The 23,640-nt window shown below is 45.0% G+C and overlaps 1 protein-coding gene across 2 annotated transcripts in view; it reads right to left on the reverse strand.

Moving 5' to 3' along the window:
• The window catches only part of B4GALNT1 (beta-1,4-N-acetyl-galactosaminyltransferase 1), a 225,225-nt gene extending 204,230 nt beyond the window's left edge, over nt 1-20,995 (reverse strand). The window contains exon 1 of one of the 2 annotated variants that reach the window (XM_089692643.1): nt 20,740-20,995. The gene's annotated coding sequence lies outside the window, so the exon portion shown is untranslated. The remainder of the gene's footprint in view (nt 1-20,739) is intronic. The other variant, XM_089692634.1, reaches the window with a different exon arrangement.
• Nucleotides 20,996-23,640: the final 2,645 nt, after the last annotated feature.

Genomic DNA, 23,640 nt, shown 5'->3' on the forward strand with positions numbered 1-23,640 from the left:
GCAATACCACATACACTCACCGGCCACTTTATTAGGAACACCTTGCTACTACTGGGTTGAACCCCCTTTTGCCTTCAGAACTGCCTTAATTCTTTGTGGCACAGATTCAACAAGGTGTTGGAAAAATTCCTGAGATTTTGGTCCATATTGAGATGATAGCATCAGGCAGTTGCTGCAGATTTGTCGGCTGCACATCCATAATGTGTTTCTCCCATTCCACCACATCCCAAAGGTGCTCTATTGGATTGAGATCTGGTGACTGTGGAGGCCATTGGCGTACAGTGAACTCATTGTCATGTTCAAGAAACCAGTTTGAGATGATTTGAGCTTTGTGACATGGTGCATTATCCTGCTGGAAGTAGCTATCAGAAGATGGGTACACTGTAGTCATAAAGGGATGGACATGGTCATCAACAATACTCAGGTAGGCCGTGGTGTTTAAACGATGCTCATTTGGTACTAAGGGGCCCAAAGTGTGCTAAGAAAATATCCCCTACACCATTACACCACCACCACCAGCCTGAACCAATGATTCAAAGCAGGATGGATCCAGGCCTTCATGTTGTTTATGCCAAATTCTGACCCTACCATCTGAATGTCACAGCTGAAATCAAGACTGATCAGACCAGGCAACGTTTTTCCAGTCTTCTATTGTCCACTTTGGGTGAGCCTGTGTGACTTGTAGCCTCCGTTTCCTGTTCAAAGCTGAAAGGAGTGGCACCCGGAGTAAAAAAACAAAATGAACACCATTGTTTCTTGGCCCTACTACGAGTACAAACGACAACAATCGCTGCGATCGTCAGGAGGAGGAGAATTTTTTTTGGGTTGTACTTTGGTGGTAAATTATGGTAATAGCAAGAGATATACAGCTAAATTTAATAACAAAATATTTTTTTTACTATGTTAGGCCAGTTTTCATTTGATAATAAAAAAAGAAAGAAAATAAAATCAGTATATCCATTACCATTTACCACCAAAAGAAAGCCCAATTAGTCCTGAAAATATCAAGGCATAATCACCCATCCTGGATACACAAAGTAGTTGCGATGTTATGTACAGTTTTATTAACACGTCAAAATTGCTAAGTTGTGTTCAGGCATTAACATTTGTTTTACCCTGATATCGTATGTACTCTGCACCGCCTCAGGAAATGAACAGCCAAAGGGAAGCCAAGGGAACCAGGACAGCGACAACCAAAGGAAATGCTTCAGGGGTGCAGCCCTCCTCAGATGGGGAGATCAGCCACTGGATAGAGAATATACAGGTGGTGCACACACCTAGTGCATTATCCAAGGTTTATTGAAAGGTATAAAAGATAAAAACATACTCACAGACGAAGCATGTATCTAAGAAGCATTTGCATAATGAAGATGGCCACAACGGCAAGCAAGGTGTTCCAACTGTAAGTGCGGTCAAATGGCTGACGCGTTTCGGGGACACATCCCTTTCCTCAGAGCTACTGACCAGCCTGTATGAAGGTCAAGCTGTAAATAACCCCCTCCCCACTGAGGAAAGGGATTTGTTCCCGAATCTACACCTTGCTTGCTGTTGTGGCCATCTTAATTATGCAAATGCTTTTTAGATACATGCTTCGTCTGTGAGTATGTTTTTATCTTTTATACCTTTCAATAAACCTTGGATAATGCACTAGGTGTGTGCGCCACCTGTTTATTCTCTATTTGTTTTACTCCGATTCACTAAGAGGTTAAAATTCTACCTGAAAAAAAGTTTTGGACAAAAAGTTTTGGGTAAAAAAAACGCAATTGCAGAAAAACGCAGGAAAATGCCGTTAAAAGTTAATGTAAAAACACTAAAAAAGCTGAAAAACCTCACATTTGTAACATGACTTTACACAGCTAATGTTACCAGCGTTATCAAAGCATCCAGTGTGCATGAGGGCTAAAGGTGGGAATACACGATTAGAAAATCGACTGGTCAGTCATCAGATGACTGAGAGGCGTTCGTTCGTTGGTCGAAAACGTGGCCCACATTAACCAATCTAAAAAAATTGTTTGTCGGGCAATACGTAGTGTTGACATCTTCCATATAAGTGGAAGTGATGCAGCGTGCATGTGACCTTGTAGCCACGCCCTTCCGGCCAGAACGAGCAATATACATAACAATTACCAGCAAGGAGTATAATATCGTTTATTACATTACCTATATACATAAATAGTCATACATAAAATATAATATGCATCATTCTGGTTTCATTATCTCATTAGGCCAATCTACTTTTAACATTTGGATTTTTCGTTTGTGTTTACAACGATTCCTTGGACATAAAAGTCCGGGTCATCTTCTGTTTCCACTCATGCATGATAGCGCTTAATAGATTTTTTTCGTACGACCGTCATACCACCACATAGAAAATCGGTAATTCGTATGTGAAACAACAACATTTTTCACTGTTGTTCAACCGGATTTTTTCGTTCACAATATCGTTATCGGTTAAAACATCCTGCTCATCAACAAAGAGAAAATCGTTCGATCAGTGGTGCCGAAAAGTTTTTCGTACGATTTTCCTATCATGTGTATGGGGCATAAGAGGTGATATCTACTTTGTCTTTCTGTAAATTGCAGGGCATAATTCCTGTCCAAGGACATGTAGGTGTAACAGAAATATCTGAAATCATAGAAAGGGTGTTACTGTTCTGTAAAAGCTCATCATACTACGCCCAGCACCGTGGAATGTTTACTGGACATATATATAGTTCTATTGCATAGATCTCCTCATTTACACAGTGATTAATAATTGCCAGGTTCAAGAAAAGAGTGCTGTTCATTTAGCCAAGAAAAAAAATGAACAATAGCAACATTACATAGGCATGAATCCATGGCTGTCCCTGAGGACCACTGTCTGCTGTAATTGCACACAGGACTATTCTTCTACCAGGGACGTGCCAATACAATAGGTGTGTGCTTGCTATGGTTTTCACAGACATTATTTAATCATGTGTGCTATGATTTTATTATTTTAGGGCCCATTGACACTAGAAACTGCACATCTACATGCATTTGATGTGTGTTTTTCTGTGTTTGCATGCAGCTGACATGTGTATTTCTATCTGCATTTGTCCTGTGAGGCCATTTTATTTATTTTTTATTTCAGGTTTTATTGCTTTAAAAAAGCCCTGGATTCTTTCCTAGATACACAGAATATAACTGGATACTAACATTTATAGGTAAGATTGATCCAGGGAATATCTGATTGCCTCTTGGGGGGATCAGGAAGGAATTTGTTCCCCTGCAGGAGCAAATTGAATCATGCTTTGCTGGGTTTTTTTGCCTTCCTCTGGATCAACTGTGGGTATAGGGAGGAGCCAAGCCAGTTACGTCACGCCGCACGGGCCACGAGGAAGGCTGGTGGCCATATTTGTTTCTGTTTACTGCCAGATGTGAGTGCATGATGTTCTTACACTATTTTTTGCCCAAATACAATAAAAATGACTGCACTATTTGGCACTCTCTCTCTGGCTCGTTTGTTAATGAGCTATTTAAGGTGGATTCCATGAGTGTCATACTGGTCCATTTGCACCTGGATTGGATCTACCTTGGATACCTGGAGAGTAGCAGCCGGATGATCAACTGATGTGCAGACATATGCCAGATGATCCCCGAGGTTACCCTTAGGATGCTGCTGACCAGGAGTGATTTATTTACTCAAATGTGCTTTTAATTGCGCTTTCTGGTTAGTGCAATATACACTCATTTTCCTATCCACTGCAATCACGGAGTTCACCACTTATATATATTGGACGATTTCTATTAATATTTATGTCACAATTGCACCTTATGCTTCATAGTGAGACGCTGTTATCACATTTACCCTAGCGCTCTACAGCGCACATTTAGGTTTTATTATATTTACCGTTGTTTTATTAGTTATTATTATACATGTCATTTCAATAGCGCTGCATTTCTGAATATGAAAGGATTATAACTTTTTTTTTTTTTTTTAAAAGGTTGAACTTTTGTCAGCCAGACTAACTTTGTAAGGTACTTACAGTGGGGATCGAAAGTTTGGGCACCCCAGCTAAAAATTTGTATTAATGTACATAAAGAAGCCAAGGAAAGATGGAAAAATCACCAAAAGGCATCAAATTAAAGATTAGACAGTCTTATAATATGTCAACAAAAGTTAGATTTTATTTCCATCATTTACACTTTCAAAATAACAGAAAACAAAAAAATGGCGTCTGCAAAAGTTTGGGAACCCTGCAGAATTTATAGCATGCACTGCCCCCTTTGCCAAGCTGAGACCTGCCAGTGTCATGGATTGTTCTCAATCATCGTCTGGGAAGACCAGGTGATGTCAATCTCAAAGGTTTTAGATGCCCAGACTCATCTGACCTTGCCCCAACAATCAGCACCATGGGTTCTTCTAAGCAGTTGTCTAGAAAACTGAAACTGAAAATAGTTGACGCTCACAAAGCTGGAGAAGGCTATAAGAAGATAGGAAAGCGTTTTCAGATGTCAATATCTTCTGTTCGGAATGTAATTAAGAAATGGCAGTCATCAGGAACAGTGGAAGTTAAAGCAAGATCTGGAAGACCAACAAAAATATCAGACAGAACAGCTCGCAGGATTGTGAGAAAAACAATTCAAAACCCACGTTTGACTGCACGATCCCTCCAGAAAGATCTGGCAGACACTGGAGTTGTGGTACACTATTCCACTATAAAGAGATACTTGTACAAATATGGTCTTCATGGAAGAGTCATCAGAAGAAAACCTCTTCTACGTCCTCACCACAAAAATCATCGTTTGAACTTTGCAAATGAACATATAGACAAGCCTGATGCATTTTGGAAACAAGTTCTGTTGACCGATGAGGTTAAACTTGAACTTTTTGGCCGGAATGAGCAAAGGTACGTTTGGAGAAGAAGGGGCACAGAATTGAATGAAAAGAACCTCTGTCCAACGGTTAAGCATGGGGTTGGATCAATCATGCTTTGGGGTTGTGTTGCAGCCAGTGGCACAGGGAACATCTCACGAGTAGAAGGAAAAATGGATTCAATAAAATTTCAGCAAATTTTGGATGGTAACTTGATGCCATCTGTGAAAAAGCTGAAGTTAAAGAGAGGATGGCTTCTACAAATGGATAATGATCCTAAACACACCTCGAAATCCACGGGGGATTACATCAAGAGGCGTAAACTGAAGGTTTTGCCATGGCCTTCACAATCTCCTGACCTCAACATAATTGAAAATCTATGGATGGACCTTAAAAGAGCAGTGCGTGACAGACAGCCCAGAAATCTCAAAGAACTGGAAGACTTTTGTAAGGAAGAATGGGCAAAGATACCTCAAACAAGAATTGAAAGACTCTTGGCTGGCTACAAAAAGCGTTTACAAGCTGTGATACTTGCCAAAGGGGGCAGTACAAGATATTAACTCTGCAGGGTGCCCAAACTTTTGCAGACGCCATTTTTTTGTTTTCAGTTATTTTGAAAGTGTAAATGATGGAAATAAAATCTAACTTTTGTTGACATATTATAAGAATGTCTAATCTGTAATTTGATGCCTTTTGGTGATTTTTCCATCTTTCCTTGGCTTCTTTATGCACATTAATACAAATTTTTAGCTGGGGTGCCCAAACTTTCGATCCCCACTGTACATAGTGCTGTCAATTTACACAGTGCTTTACATATATATTGTACATTCACATCAGTCCCTAACCCTCAAAGAGCTTACAATCTAAGGTCCTTAACTTACATTCATACATACACATACTAGGGACAATTTAGAGAGGATCCAATTAACCTACCAGCATGTCTTTGGAGTGTGGGAGGAAACTGAAATACCTGGAGGAAACCCATGCAGGCACAGGGAATACATGCAAACTCTAGGCAGGTGGTGCTGTGGCTGGGATTTGAACCAACAAGCCTAGTACTGCCAGGCAGACGTGCTAACCATTTAGCCACTGTGCTGCCCTTCTTTCTTTCCTTGGGCTTCAATAAGCACTGTGATAGGTTGCAGTGTATTTGCATACTTAACATGCATTTGCATGCATTTGATGCATGCTTTTTTGCGTGTTTGCATGCACTTGACGTGTGTATTTCTATCCGCATTTTTCCTTTGAGGTCTCTTCTTTCTTTCCTTGGGCTTTTATGTGCACTGTGATACATTGCAGCGCATTTGCATAAGTTTACATGCCTTTTTTTTGCATGTTTGCCGTGTGTAAAAAAGCAGCATGCTCTTTTTTTTGCTACACTGCAATGGTGTGAGCTATGCCCATAGGATAGCCTGGATTTTAGGCTGTCTATGCAGTTGGAGTGCAACAAAAATGCATCCAACTGCACCTGGTGTGAAAGGGCCCTTAGGGTCCTTTCACATCATACTGAACACAGCAATTCATTACAACACACATGCAGTAACACATATTTGCATGGATTTTTAGGCACATAGCTTTGTTTTTCCATGCATTGACATGCATTTTAATGTTCACCCATTGATGGACATTTAGCAGACTTTTTTCTTTTACATCACTCCCAGTCCCCTGGTAGGCTTTAGTGCTTTGGTATAGTTAGGTTGACGTGTTAATAGGCATTGGGTTTAAATGAATACATGTTGCATTTTACCTTGATGCACTTCACATGTGTACAACATTCTAGACGGAAATCATTGTTATCTGCAGCATTTCACCCTGCAGGCTAGTGCAATGCTGGCTCTGGCTGAGACCCCATGAAATGCACATTTCAGCGCATTGCACCACTTTTTTTTTTTTGTTTGACAGATTTATTTAAAGTTACATCGTCAGTCTGGCTAATAAAAGACACATTTCTATCTAGTTCAACCAATACAAAAAAATAGAAAATCCCCATATACATAATCCTATACCTATGAACCCCCAAAAAAGCCTTTGCTCCACTGGGGAAAAAAAATCCTTGCTGATCCCTCGAAGGCAATCAGATATTCCCTGGATGAACTACTTTTGGTGCTACTACCTATAAATGTATAGTTCATGCATGTCACTGCACAGTTTTCAGCACAGCGGCGGTGTGATGTGCTGTGCGGTGACATGCAGAGCCATCGAGTGTTGTCTGGAAACATGCAGACATGTTGCATTTTCCTACACCGCATATCACACCACCACTGTGATGTCTTCTATGAGCCCTACCAGTGACCTATGTTTACCCAAAGCAGAAAAGCTCAGGTCACCGCACATAGTGTGAATGAGCCCTCCCTATATTCCAATAGACATCCATTGCATATTCTTAGGACACTGTACATGTGTGGAAAAAGTGAACTTTCAAAATGATCTTATTGTCCGCTCGCCTTCTAATGCAGTTTGTGGTTTGGACTGTTTCCTCTTTAAAGCTCCAGCGTAATAGCTAAATATATACGCGAAATACACTGTGGGCTGGATGAGAGAATCATTTCCCCCATCCATGCACAGCACAAACAGATGAATCTCTACTGCTCCCTTTTGTGTTCTGACAGCTAGAACCTGCGGCTGTCAGAATACCTGAACAGTGACTGCAGATAAGTGGATGACAATTTTCAATTCGGCTCCAAGTTTTCAATGAGCTGGGGATCTGCTGAACGAGGGTACCAATGAGCTGGGGATCTGCTGAACGAGGGTACCAATGAGCTGGGGATCTGCTGAACGAGGGTACCAATGAGCTGGGGATCTGCTGAACGAGGGTACCAATGAGCTGGTGATCTGCTGAACAGGAGTACTAATGAGCTGGTGATCTGCTGAACAGGAGTACTAATGAGCTGGGGATCTGCTGAACGAGGGTACCAATGAGCTGGGGATCTGCTGAACGGGGGTACCAATGAGCTGGTGATCTGCTGAACAGGAGTACTAATGAGCTGGTGATCTGCTAAACAGGAGTACTAATGAGCTGGGGATCTGCTGAACGAGGGTACCAATGAGCTGGGGATCTGCTGAACGAGGGTACCAATGAGCTGGGGATCTGCTGAACAAGGGTACCAATGAGCTAGTGATCTGCTGAACAGGAGTACTAATGAGCTGGTGATCTGTTGAACAGGGATACTAATGAGCTGGTGATCTGTTGAACAGGGATACTAATGAGCTGGGGATCTGCTGATTGGGGATAATTCTAAGCTTGGGTTCTACTGGGCCCCTTTCAAACAAATCAAAAATCGTCACATACACACAAGGCATTTGCAGAGCTTTATTAAAGTTTCAAAAAAGCATCCCTGAAGCATCATCAAAGCATCACCAAAACATCAAAAAAGCATGATGAAGCAGTAGGTGCTTTATTCTATGATAAAACCAAAGCAAGTGAAAATTAGCCCATACATTGTACCTTTCTGTACACGATCTGTGGCCACAGCTATAATAGTGCTTGAAGAACATGTGCCAAATGAGTGTTCAACTTCTGTATACTGGGAAATATAGATTTCCATACAGTATGACCGCCAGATTAATTTATTGATCATTCTGACATGTGGTCTTTACTGGACATACCCTCTGCTTATACCATTTATTCATCACATGCTCACTTTAACCACTTCAGTACCGGGCATTTTTACCCCCCTTCCTGTCCAAGCCAATTTTCAGCTTTCAGCGCTGTCGCACTTTGAATGATAATTGCGCGGTCACACTGTATCCAAACTAAATTTTTAGCATTATGTTCACACAACTAGAGCTTTCTTTTGGAGGCATTTAATCACCACTAGGTTTTTTATTTATTACCAAATAAACGAAAAAGGATCAAACATTTTGAAAAAAAATTTGTTTTTTCTTTTTTCTGTTATAAAATTTTGCAAATAAATAATTGTTCTTCATAAATTTAAGCCAAAATGCATACTGCTATATTTATTTGGTGAAAATAACCCAAATCTGCATATATTATTTAGTCTGTAGAAAAGTCCAGAAACTATGGTATATAGCGGAAAATTGATCAATCTTGATGTACTGATGGCCTATCTCACTTCTTGAGGTACTCAGATGGACAAAACACTGAACACAGGATGTTCCTACCAAGCTTGTCCCCCTACCAGGAGGACTTCATGAGGAATTTGAGGTGGGAATGGTCATTAACATATCTTTTGTTTCCAAGGGTGGGAGAGGTCTGAGGTGTGAATAGGTCATTACAATGTGTGACAAGCTTGGCAGGAACATCCTGTGTTCAGTGTTTGTCCATCTGAGTACCTTGAAAACGCTTTGCATGCATTTTTCATGATGAAAAAAGGCTCTGGACAACATCTGGAACTGGAAGAGTTAAAAAAGAAATTTCAAACGCAAACGCCTATAAACGCGATTTGCCGCAATTACAAACGCTGATAAAATTGACTGCTGAATGCAAGTTTTCTGCTGGAAATGACTGTAAACGCAAATGCCTGTAAACGATGTAAACAAAGATGTGTACATGGACACATAGGAAAACATTAGGGTGAGTTCAGGGGCTGCTGAAAAAAACCGCTGAACAGCTCCTAAATGTGAGTTTATCAGCTTCAGTGTACATGAGCCCTAAACGTGATGTGGTTTATATGTATTATGTAGTAAACAGTATAGACATCTTAAATACTGCATACCGACTGAACCACTATTTTAATCCACGTTTATCCGTCGTTCATAAAAGCCTTATGGCTGGATTCACACTGTACTGTGTGGATTATTTGTGAATGGGCCCATACAGTTTCCGTTTCCCTTTAACACAGAAGTGAAGCAGCCCCACTGGAAAGAATGGGATTTCTACAGTACTTGGAATTGATGAACATAGCAAAGTACATGAAAACAGACCTGAAAACCTGGGCTGTAAACTTACCTGGACTTGGATCTATTGCTTACAATTGCCATCTAATCTTCTATACTGGAGGTAATAAACCTGAACAAGCACAACCATTATTTAACCTTTTCCTTATCACCAGTCTTGTAACACAGCACATGGGGAACTTTTTTTGTAAATGTTAAGTTCACAATATAGGTCTCATGTCAGCCATACTACTTCATGTTTTATGACATCACCCTAAAGCTGAAGTTTAGGTATGGTCATTTTTACAGACACATTGGTTTAGCTTGGACCTATATAACTATGTACCGTATTTTTCGCTCCATAAGACGCACCTGACCATAAGACGCACCCTAGGTTTTAGAGGCAGAAAACAGGAAAAAAAAATTCTGAACTAATGGACTGCAGACATAGTAGAGGAGATGACCAGAGACTGCGGACAGTACAGGGATGACCAGAGACTGCGGACAGCACAGGGATGACCAGAGACTGCGGACAGTACAGGGATGACCAGAGACTGCGGACAGTACAGGAGATGACCAGAGACTGCGGACAGTACAGGGGATGACCAGAGACTGCGGACAGCACAGGGATGACCAGAGACTGCGGACAGCACAGTGATGACCAGAGACTGCGGACAGCACAGGGATGACCAGAGACTGCGGACAGTACAGGAGATGACTGCTGACCTTTGGGGAGGGAGGGGGAGCGGGTACCTGAATTTGACAGGTACCCGCTCTTACTTCCGCAGAGTTTTTTTTTTATCTTACCTGTTCCTTTATCCAGCCGCGCGCTGTCTTCCCGGCTTCTGTAGTGTGGGCGCTCGTCGGACAGCCGGATGCCCAGTGCGCATGCGCGAGAAGCGCTGCGCTTTGTGATTGGTCCGGCGGCTTCTGGGATCTGTCATGTGTCCCAGGTACCGCCTTACCATTCACAAAGAGCACTGCTTCTTCCGCATGCGCACTTGGGACCCGGCTGTCACGCACACTACAGAAGCTGGGAAGACAGGGCACCGCTGGATAGAGGAACAGGTAAGGTCCCGCTGCAGAGCTGAGCGGCCAGCCCGGTATTCTGACACAGCGGCGTTGGAAATACCGGACCGGCCGCTCTATATTCGCTCCATAAGATGCACTGACATTTTCCCCCCTTTTTTGGTTGAAAAAAAGTGCGTCTTATGGAGCGAAAAATACGGTATTTACCATACCCAGGGGTGTGGACATTTTTTTAAAAACTACTTGTCCAAGGAACTAAATCGGGGCCCCAATCTACGTGTCCCTTATGACAATCTACTTGTCCAGATAAAAAATAAATAAATTTGAACCAAAACTGTATTTAAATCTGAGTTGCTTTTAGGAATGTCTGGGGCTTTTAAAATCAAAAGGGGCTTTATGGCGACTTAAACGTTTAATAATTAAAGTCGCTGTTTAGGGGAGAGACCTCGCAGTGTAATGAGCACTGATTGGGTGCTCATCAGGAAAGGGGAGTGTCCGGCTTATCCTTTATCACTTTTGCTGCCAGAGCTGTTTTTGCGTTTTTTGCACACGTTTAAAAACTCATTTTAGGCCAGAAGATTACACAAATCCCCCAAACATGATATATCTTCCGAAAGCAGAGACCCTAGAAAATAAAATAGTGGTAGTTGCAAATTTTTATGTTGCATGATATTACCGCAAAATTTCATTTAAAAATACAAGTAAGTTCATTTTAGGGCACAAAAAAAAGCAATAAATTACCCTATTTTTTGTAAAATATAAAAGATGATATTGCAGCAAGTAAATAGATATCCAACTTGTCAAAACTTAAATTTGGTTGCGCTTGTGAAATGGCGACAAACTTCAGTACCCCATATTTCCTATAGGCAACACTTTAAAGCCCCCTTCTAGGTCATCAGTTTTATGTTACAAAGGAGGTCTGGTGCTAGAATTATTGCTCTCATTCTAGCGTGCACGGCGATATGTAACTTGTGTACGGCAATCGACGATTTCATTGGTAGGCACCCCAGCGTGTGCTTTTACGTTTGTATGTGTGTATATCTAGGGGGCCTCATTTTTATTGGGTGGGGGGGATGTTGTGTGCTTGGGTGTAACTTTGTTGTTTTACCTTGATTTTTGGTAACAGGTTCTCTTTATTGAGACATCCAGGGATGCCTCATCTGAATGTAATGCCGTGCACATCACACGGCATTACATTCTTTCCCGGCCTCGATGGCCAGGAAATCTTTGAACAGGGACCCGGAAGCAACATCATAACGTCATATGGTCAGGACAAGAAGGGGGGGGGGCAGATGTGACCATCTACTCCCTCCCCTCTAGCCGACCCCGGGCCTGCAGACGGGCAAGTGGAGCCCAGGAGACAGTGGGCGGTTCACGCGGGTGGAGTGGAGGCTGGCACTGTGTGGAAGCAATCAGCGGCAGCACTGTCACCTGAATGCCTCCATCTGACAGGTGAGCAGCGCTACATGCCCGTAACAGGGATAAAGGTTTTAAAAAAACTACCTGTCCGGCACTCGAAACTACATGTCCCGGGCGTCGGGCGATATAAACTGAACATCTCTGACCATACCTATGGGATTCCTACTACCCCTATTGATCTCCAATTGCTTCTGCATGCCTTGCTCTCCTGCATTGTGAACACAGGAGATCACTCAGCAAGGGCACCATCCAGAGAACACGTTGCATTTTATTAGGCTAGGTTCACACCTGAGCGTTTTCCGCAGTGTTTTGCATTTTGCAGAAACGCACTACAGTCCATTTAACATGATTTCCTATGGGACATGTTCACATCACCAGGTTATCACCTGGTGCGTTTTTTTGGAAATGGTCAGGGATTTTTTTAAATGCAAAAGTTGCATTTTTGTTTCTATACACTTCAATGGAGATGCTGCAGAAAAGTAGGTAGTGCGTTTTTGATGCCTTTTAATCTGTCTAGCAACAAGAATGAGAAACACATCAAAAACTCAGCAAAAGCGAATGTGCAAAAACGGAAATCGCACCGCAAAAAGCACTGCAGAAACGGTACAAACGCAAACTGCATAGGTGTGAAGCTAGCCTTAGGCTACGTTCACACTAGCGTTGTGTGCAGGCGGCAGAGAGGCGTTTGGGAAGCGTTTTTACCGCTTCCCAAACGCCTCTGCCAATTCTGCACATTACAGCACATGGTGCTGTTCTAACGGGAGCGTTTGCGTCGTGTCGCATCGCAGCAAAATGGACGCCTCTGGACGAGTCAGGAGGCGTTTGAAGTCTCCTATTCTAGTCTATGGTGCCACTCCGCAAACGTCCGTCCGGTTGCGACGCAGTTGCGGGGCGTTTGCTGAGCGGTAACACCATTCAAACTGCATTATAGGCGTTTGTGGGGCGTTTTTAAAACTCGGCAAACGCCTAGCAACCGCTGCTAAACCGCGCATGCGGCATTTGCCGAGCGTTAAAAAACGCTCCGCAAACACCGGACCAACGCTTGCCTAACGCTATAGGGGCGTTTGGCAAGCGTTGGTAAAACAGCCAAGTGTGAACGAGCCCTAAATGAATGCAAAGTTTTCTCTGACTGGGCAAGCTGGAGGTGTGTATGTTTGTGAAAGGGGGGGGGGGTGATCCCCATCTTGTCCAATCACTTTGCATTCATTGAGTGAGACCCGGAGGCCAGCAGGATGATTTCCAGCCTCCACGGGTTTCCCACACATACTTATTTACATTGATTCAAACTGGTCCAGTTGTATCTGTGCAAAAACTGCCATATCTAAACTTCAGATTTAACCCCTCAGCAAGGCCATCTGACCCTTTAAGGGGTTTATGATGCTGGGAGGTGGGGCAGGGTTTAGGCTCATGTGACTACTGTGATTGGCTGTCACAGTGGTCACATGAACGTAGTTACATAGTTGGTCTGGCTGAAAAAAAACAAAAGACCATCCATTTCAACCATAAAAAAAAAAAAAAAAATAAGTTATAATCCTAAATTCACAGTTGACCCAGAGGAAGGCAAAAAAATCCAGCAAAGCATGATCCAATTTGCTCCTGCTGGGATAAAAATTCCTTCCTGATCCCCCGAGAGACAATCGGATATTTCCTGGATCAACTTTAGCTATAAATGTTAGTATCCAGTTATATTCTGCGGATCCACAAAATAATCCAGGCCTTTTTTAAAGCAATCCACTGAGCTGGCCAGAACCAACTCTTGAGGGAGTCTATTCTACATGATCACAGCTCTTACTGTGAAGAAACCTTTCCGTATTTGAAGATTACATTTCTTTTCCTCCAGATGGAAAGCTCTGGGTCGCAAGCAACGATCGATTGGGAGCTTTCTGTGAGACGATGGTAACTGTGAGGGGAGCGCTCAGGGCGTGTGCTCTCGGCACATGTTTGTTGAATCGGGTACACAAATATGCGGCATCAAGGCCAAGCTGCTGAGAGGATGCATATTTGCATGCTGTCGGCGCCAAGGAGTTGAAAACACTTTCCATAAGGGCCCATTCATACCTATAAGGCGGCACAGGGCAAATCTCTGCATCCACAAGTAGATATCTGTATACATAATCATGCAAGTACTTGTATAAATGTGCATGTAGCAGTGTAGAGCCATTGATACCTATAGGTAGCTGTACACAGCACCTGTGGGTATCCTGACAGGGAATACACCGGAATCAACACTATACACCCAAATATCGCCATCCCCCCTTAGAGTAGGTTTACATATGTGTGGGTTGTGCATGTGTGCTCATTTCAATGGGCTGCTGTACCCGCAAAAGAAGTCCCCAGACCCTTCCTAAAGTATATGTGAACCCTTACCTTATAAAACAATCCATTCAGTTTAACCTCTTGGCGCCGGCCGCACGCAAATGTATGGCCTCCCGGCATCTGGACCTTGACGCTGAGCGGCCGCACATTTGTGTGCAATTAAGAAAAACATATGTGCTGAGAGCGCGCGCCCTCCCAGCATGTCCGGTACTCGCTCTCCTTTTTCGATTGGGACCTTTCACGATCATGTGATCGCCGTGACCGCCGCGAATCACGACGGTCACATGACCCTAATACCCCGCCCCGCCTCCCAGCTTCTGAAACCCTTAAAGGGCCGGGAGGCTCCGGAGCCAGGGGGGTTAAAATAGAAATAAACAGCAAAACATTTGTGTGTATACTGTATATATAAAAACACCATTTTTTTCATATGAGTGATCACATAATCTCTGTTCTCAGCTGCATAAGGGGCTTAGAAAGGTTGGGGTGGAGAAACAGAAGTACACTGGTCTTCCTAGTGAATGGCTGTGCAGTGGGGGCATGTCAGTCTGACCAATTAAAGGACAGAAAGCTGTTCTCCCAGCAAAGCCAGAAAACTGACCACATGGTTAACGTGGTCAGTTTGAAATAGGAAAGCAGTAGGACTGGCAGGATCACCAGGGATTTCACACAAAGGGGGAAATACAAAGAGAACAGAATACTTTTTCATACAAGTACATGGGACAGCAAGCACACATCAAGAATATGAAATGTTGGAGGAACATATTCTTTAAAAATGTGCCATACAGAACTGCATGGTGCTGTCCTGGTGGGGTCACCTGCCCCATTCCTGTCCTCTCATCCATTCATAAAAGTACTTGCATTGTTTTCACTGAATGTGGATGAATGACAGGATCATCTCCTCCATTCACAGAACGTGTTGTATTCAGTAAAAACTATGCAAGGGCTTTTATGGATGGTGGAGAGGATAGGAAGGAACAGGTGGCCATTAGACTCAAGGCAATTAACTTATTCAGTGATGGATGTTCAGTGATGTGAAGAGGACCTGTCATCACTGGATAGAAGTAGGATGTGTGATACTTCATTACAGGTAAGTTGTGTGACAAAAGCTGTGGCCAAATGAACAAAACTTTCAATTTATTTTAAACAATGCCTCAGAGTAGGTTCACATATGTGCGAGTCCATTAAGAATTAAGCAGTGTGTTGTGCCTATATGGGTCATATGTAAACCACAGGTGTGCACACGGGGTGTGCCAGATGTGCCTGGGCACATCCTAAGCGCCCAGTGCACATATCGCTCTGTGTGCCGGCAGTCAGCATATTTCCAGCTGGAACTACATCAGGCGCTGGCCCTGTGCTTGCAAACAAAGAAGCGAGGTTTCAGTATTAACAAGTGACAGCGTTCCTCCCGGTAAATGGCAGTGAGAGCAGAAGAGGGCATGGGGATGTGCACAGCCATGCTAGTCCAGCAGCAGCACCTCCTGAAGACTGTGCTCTTCTTGCAGCTTTCACTCTCCACTCTCATATGGAGGCAAGCTGTAGCTGCTCTTCTATCAGGTACTGCCAAGGAGGGGGATTTGGGATGGGAGGAGAACTCTGTACTGGAGAGGAGGTGATTTTTTTGGAGGGAAGGATATCACTTTGGTTTAATGTGAACCAGTCCCATGCAGTCTTGAACTTTCTGTGTGAAAGCAAACACCTGAACTCTGCACTCTATACGCAGCGCAAACCTGAACTCTGCACTCTATACGCAGCGCAAACCTGAACTCTGCACTCTATACGCAGCGCAAACCTGAACTCTGCACTCTATACGCAGCGCAAACCTGAACTCTACACTCTATACACAGCACTCACCTGAACTCTGCACTCTATACACAGCGCACACATGAACTCTGCACTCTATACACAGCGCACACATGAACTGTGCACTCTATACACAGCACTCACCTCAACTTTGCACTCTATACACAGCACTCACCTAAACTCTGCACTCTATATGCAGCACTCACCGCAACTCTGTACTCAATGTGCAGTGCACAATTGAAATCTGCACTCTATACGCAGTGCAAACCTGCACTCTACACTCTTTAGGCAGCACTCACCTGAACTCTACACTCTAAACGCAGCGCACACCTGAACTCTACACTATTCGCAGCGCACACCTGAACTCTCTACTCTATTCGCAGCGCACACCTGAACTCTACACTCTATTCGCAGCGCACACCTGAACTCTACACTCTATTAGCAGCGCACACCTGAACTCTACACTCTATTCGCAGCGCACACCTGAACTCTACACTCTATTCGCAGCGCACACCTGAAGTCTTCACTCTATACACAGCGCGAACCTGAACTCTGCACGCTATACGCAGCGCGAACCTGAACTCTGCACGCTATACGCAGCGCGAACCTGAACTCTGCACTCTATGCGCAGCACTCACCTGAACTCTACAATCTATACACAGCGCACACCTGAACTCTATACGCAGCGCACACCTGAACTCTACACTCTTTAGGCAGCACACACCTGAACTCTACACTCTATACGCAGTGCTCACTTAACTCTACACTCTAATTGGAGCGCACACCTGAACCTTGTACTCTATTTGCAGAACTCATCTGAACTCTGCACTCTAATTGGAGCACACACCTGAACTCTGTACACTATATGCAGCACTCACATGAACTCTGCACTCTAATTGGCGCACACACCTGAACTCTGTACTCTATACGCAGCGCACACCTGAACTCTGTACTCTATTCGCAGCACACACCTGAACTCTACACTCTATACGCAGTGCACACCTGAACTCTACACTCTATATGCAGCACACACCTGAACTCTGCACTCTATAAGCAGCGCACACCTGAAGTCTGTACTCTAAGCGCAGCACTCACCTGAACTCTACACTCTATATGCAGCACACACCTGAACTCTACACTCTTTAGGCAGCACACACCTGAACTCTACACTCTATACGCAGTGCTCACTTAACTCTACACTCTAATTGGAGCGCACACCTGAACCCTGTACTCTATTTGCAAAACTCATCTGAACTCTGCACTCTAATTGGAGCACACACCTGAACTCTGTACTCTATATGCAGCACTCACCTGAATTCTGCACTCTAATTGGAGCACACACCTGAACTCTACACTCTATACGCAGCGCACACCTGAACTCTACACTCTATACGCAGCGCACACCTGAACTCTACACTCTATACGCAGCGCACGCCTGAACTCTGAACTCTATACGCAGCGCACGCCTGAACTCTGCACGCTATACGCAGCGCACACCTGAACTCTGCACTCTATACGCAGCGCACACCTGAACTCTGCACTCTATACGCAGCGCACACCTGAACTCTGCACTCTATACGCAGCGCACGCCTGAACTCTGCACTCTATACGCAGCGCACACCTGAACTCTGCACTCTATACGCAGCGCACGCCTGAACTCTGCACTCTATACGCAGCGCACGCCTGAACTCTACACTCTATACGCAGCGCACACCTGAACTCTACACTCTATACGAAGCGCACACCTCAACTCTACGCTCTATACGCAGCGCACAACTGAACTCTACACTCTATACGCAGCACACACCTGAACTCTGCACTCTATACGCAGCGCACACCTGAACTCTGCACTCTATACGCAGCGCACGCCTGAACTCTACACTCTATACGCAGCGCACACCTGAACTCTACACTCTATACGAAGCGCACACCTCAACTCTACACTCTATACGCAGCGCACAACTGAACTCTACACTCTATACGCAGCACACACCTGAACTCTGCACTCTATACGCAGCACACACCTGAACTCTACACTCTATATGCAGCACACACCTGAACTCTACACTCTTTAGGCAGCACACACCTGAACTCTACACTCTATACGCAGTGCTCACTTAACTCTACACTCTAATTGGAGCGCACACCTGAACCCTGTACTCTATTTGCAAAACTCATCTGAACTCTGCACTCTAATTGGAGCACACACCTGAACTCTGTACTCTATATGCAGCACTCACCTGAATTCTGCACTCTAATTGGAGCACACACCAGAACTCTACACTCTATACGCAGCGCACACCTGAACTCTACACTCTATACGCAGCGCACACCTGAACTCTACACTCTATACGCAGCGCACGCCTGAACTCTGAACTCTATACGCAGCGCACGCCTGAACTCTGCACGCTATACGCAGCGCACACCTGAACTCTGCACTCTATACGCAGCGCACACCTGAACTCTGCACTCTATACGCAGCGCACACCTGAACTCTGCACTCTATACGCAGCGCACACCTGAACTCTGCACTCTATACGCAGCGCACACCTGAACTCTGCACTCTATACGCAGTGCACGCCTGAACTCTGCACTCTATACGCAGCGCACGCCTGAACTCTACACTCTATACGCAGCGCACACCTGAACTCTACACTCTATACGAAGCGCACACCTCAACTCTACACTCTATACGCAGCGCACAACTGAACTCTACACTCTATACGCAGCACACACCTGAACTCTGCACTCTATACGCAGCGCACACCTGAACTCTGCACTCTATACGCAGCGCACGCCTGAACTCTACACTCTATATGCAGCGCACACCTGAACTCTACACTCTATACGCAGCGCTCACCTAACTCTACACTCTAATTTGAGCACACACCTGAACTCTGTACTCTATATGCAGCACTCAGCTGAACTCTGCACTCTATACGCAGCGCACACCTGAAGTCTACACTCTATACGCAGCACACACCTGAACTCTGCACTCTATACGCAGCGCACACCTGAACTCTGCACTCTATACGCAGCGCACACCTGAACTCTGCACTCTATACGCAGCGCACACCTGAACTCTGCACTCTATACGCAGCGCACACCTGAACTCTGCACTCTATACGCAGCGCACACACCTGAACTCTACACTCTATACGCAGCGCACACCTGAACTCTGCACTCTATACGCAGCACACACCTGAACTCTACACTCTATACGCAGCACACACCTGAACTCTGCACTCTATACGCAGCGCACACATGAACTCTGCACTCTATACGCAGCGCACACCTGAACTCTGCACTCTATATGCAGCGCACACCTGAACTCTACACTCTATACGCAGCGCACACCTGAACTCTGCACTCTATACGCAGCGCACACTTGAACTCTGCACTCTATACACAGCGCACACCTGAACTCTGCACTCTATACGCAGCGCACACACCTGAACTCTGCACTCTATACGCAGCGCACACCTGAACTCTACACTCTATACGCAGCGCACACCTGAACTCTGCACTCTATACGCAGCACACACCTGAACTCTACACTCTATACGCAGCACACACCTGAACTCTACACTCTATACGCAGCGCACACCTGAACTCTACACTCTATACGCAGCGCACACCTGAACTCTGCACTCTATACGCAGCGCACACCTGAACTCTGCACTCTATACGCAGCGCACACCTGAACTCTGCACTCTATACGCAGCGCACACCTGAACTCTGAACTCTATACGCAGCGCAAACCTGAACTCTACACTCACAAGTGTGTTTGAGCTTTGGGGTGCACATTCGAATGCAATAGGCTGCGCACACCTATAATTCGAAGCTGGAGCTATCAGGGGTCATGTCTTCCCTGTGTAATCCTCACTACTTCTGACCGCCCCTCACCCCGGGCCTGAACACAGCCCTTGTCCTGTATTGGTATCACAGTGGAAGGTATAGGTAGGGGGGGGGGGACAAATGCTGTACAATAGACATTAATACAGAAAATACAAATATGGCCTAAAATAGAGGACTACAGCAAAGGGGCAGATCAGCAGGATAAATCCGGAGCATTTCCTAGGAAACCCTCCTGATGACACAAGTGTGCCGCCTGTCCATGGAGATCTCTCCTCTATATACAGTGTATATATATATATATGATGTGTGGGCCAGCTGTGTCCGCACTCAGGATGGAGCTCTGATCACCGGCCTGGCCATTCATCATCATCAGATCACATGACAGTTCCATATACAATACATCGCCACGGCCAGTGGCAGCGATGGTCCGGCAGGTCGTGTGTGACCTCGCACTTTATATATATCTATGTATGCAGTATGATGGGGATCGCTCCCTACAGATCAGTGACATCCATTCACACAGCACACAATGGACCTGATAGAGATCCAGCCACACAATGGGCTCTTCTCCACCGATCCCCCCGACAGAGGCCAGCACACACCCGCTCCATGTACCCTGAGCTCGGAGGGTGCTCAGCACTTACCTCCGTCCGCATACACGGCAGCCTTGAGTGTCCCAGCAGCGTCCTCCGTCTGTCTTCTTCTGTCTCCGGTAGCATCTGTCTATGGGGTGTCCTCCTCCCTCCCCGGCTGTCAGATGGGTGGCTGTGCCGAGGGGCGCCCCCTGTGGTGGTCGGTGCTCAGTGCAGGCTTCCCGGCAATGACAGAGGCTCTCCTGATGGAAATCAGAGATGTAAATATCCAGAGCCGGCTATTTATGTGTGTGTGTGTGTGTAGTGTGTGTGTGTGTGTGTGTGTGTGTGTGTACGTGTGTACGTGTGTGTGTAGACCCTGCATCACCACATCAGGGTGGCTCCCTACCCAACGTGGAGCTGAACGGGCCCTCCACCCACATGACACCATGATCCCACTACACTGGACATGTCAGGGAGGTTATAGAAGAACCCAGCCTAAAATGTCAGAAAATGCAGACAGGCAGCTCTATATGGTAACATTGATATACGGGGCGGATTTACTAAAGGCAACCAGACTGGGGCTATTTACTAAAACTGGAGAGTGCAAAATCTGGTGCATATTAACCAATCAGCGTCCAGGTTTTATTGTCAAAGCTTAGCCGGCTGAGGGACGCCTACCACAGTAAATCTGCAGTAGAGCAGCCCCCCTACATCAAATCACATACATGTACATTATCTGGCATCCCAACTAAAATGAGCGAATTATTCAAAAATTCGATTCGGCTGATTCGGCGAATTCGCGGAATAAATTCGATTCGAGTCGAATATATTCGCTACGAATTTAACTTATAAAAAGGGTGTTTCTAGGCTTCAGCGAGCCTTTATATTAGTGCAGAACACTGTACCTTTAATTTAAATGCCCTTGGAGTCTGCTGGGGAAGAGAAATAATACTGTCAGTCAGTATGACATGCAGATGAGTGCCGTCGATCTTAGAATCACCGCACACTTCACTCATTTGGGCAGTCACGGGGCCAAAACCAGAGTGTGGAGCCACAGTGTGGCGGTGGAGGCAGCAGCAATGGGAGGCCATACAGCACCCTATGACAAAATGGAACCCACCAGCAGTGTGAGGAGACCTGAAAGTGGCACATGGCAGAGTGTGGCGATGGAGACAGCAGCAATGGGAGGCCGTACAGGGACCCATGACACACTCTGGACCTGGCAGCAGCATGAGGAGGCGGTACAGGGGCCCATGGCAGATTACGGGCCTGGCAGCAGCATGAGGAGTCGGTACGGGGGCCCATGGCAGATTACGGGCCTGGCAGCAGCATGAGGAGGCGGTACAGGGGCCCATGGCAGAGTGGCAAAGCGTAAGCAGCTTAAATTGAAGGCCATACAGAGGCCTATGTTAAAAAGTCCCCCCAGCAGCAGTGTGGGGAGACGACTATCAAGAGTCCAATGGCAGAGTGGCGGAGCAGAAGCAGCTTCAATTGAAGAAGAAGAGGATGAGGATGAAGAGGATGAGGATGAAGAAGATGAGGATGAAGAAGAAGAAGAGGATGAAGAAGAAGAAGGGGATGAGGAAGAAGAAGATGAGGATGAAGAAGAAGAAGATGAGGATGAAGAAGAAGAAGAAGAGGATGAGGATGAAGAAGAGGATGAGGAAGAAGAAGAAGAGGATGAGGATGAAGAAGAAGAATAGGATGAGGAAGAAGAAGAAGAAGAGGATGAGGATGAAGAAGAAGAAGAGGATGAAGAAGAGGATGAAGAAGAAGAAGATGAGGATGAAGAAGAAGAGGATGAAGAAGAAGAGGATGAGGAAGAAGAGGATGAGGATGAAGAAGAGGATGAGGATGAAGAAGAAGAGGATGAAGAAGAAGAGGATGAGGAAGAAGAAGAAGAGGATGAAGAAGAAGAGGATGAGGATGAAGAAGAAGATGAGGATGAAGAAGAAGAAGATGAGGATGAAGAAGAGGATGAGGATGAAGAAGAAGATGAGGAAGAAGATGAGGATGAAGAAGAAGAGGATGAGGAGGAGGAAGAAGAGGATGAGGAAGAAGAAGAAGAGGATGAAGAAGAAGAAGAGGATGAGGATGAAGAAGATGAGGATGAAGAAGAGGATGAGGATGAAGAAGAAGAGGATGAGGAAGAAGAAGAGGATGAGGATGATGAAGAAGAAGAGGATGAAGAAGAAGAGGATGAGGATGAAGAAGAAGAGGATGAGGATGAAGAAGAAGAGGATGAGGAAGAAGAAGAGGATGAGGATGAAGAAGAAGAAGAGGATGAGGAAGAAGAAGAAGAGGACGAGGATGAAGAAGAAGATGAGGATGAAGAGGATGAGGATGAAGAAGAAGAGGATGAGGAAGAAGAAGAAGAAGAGGATGAGGAAGAAGAAGAAGATGAGGATGATGAAGAAGAAGAGGATGAGGATGAAGAAGAAGAGGATGAGGAGGAAGAAGAAGAGGATGAAGAAGATGAGGATGAAGAAGAAGAGGATGAGGAAGAAGAGGATGAGGATGAAGAAGAAGAGGATGAGGAAGAAGAAGAGGATGAGGATGAAGAAGAAGAGGATGAGGATGATGATGAAGAAGAAGAAGATGAGGATGAAGAAGAAGAAGAGGATGAGGATGAAGAAGAAGAAGACGAGGATGAGGAAGAAGAGGATGAGGATGAAGAAGAAGAAGAAGAAGAAGAGGATGATGAAGAAGAGGAGGATGAGGATGATGAAGAAGAAGAGGATGAGGATGAAGAAGAAGAAGAGGATGAAGAGGATGAGGATGAAGAAGAAGAGAATGAGGATGAAGAAGAGGATGAGGATGAAGAAGAAGAGGAAGAGGATGAAGAAGAAGAAGAGGATGAGGATGAAGAAGAAGAGGATGATGAGGATGAAGAAGAAGAAGAAGTAGGATGAAAATAAGAAGAATTCCAGTACAGCAAAAAGTGTATCTGCAGAGAGCTCCGCTATTTCT

Source organism: Staurois parvus, unplaced genomic scaffold (assembly GCF_062004578.1).
Source record: "Staurois parvus isolate SC_StPar_1 unplaced genomic scaffold, SC_StPar_1.0 ptg000023l, whole genome shotgun sequence".
Classification (NCBI taxonomy): Eukaryota; Metazoa; Chordata; class Amphibia; order Anura; family Ranidae; genus Staurois; species Staurois parvus.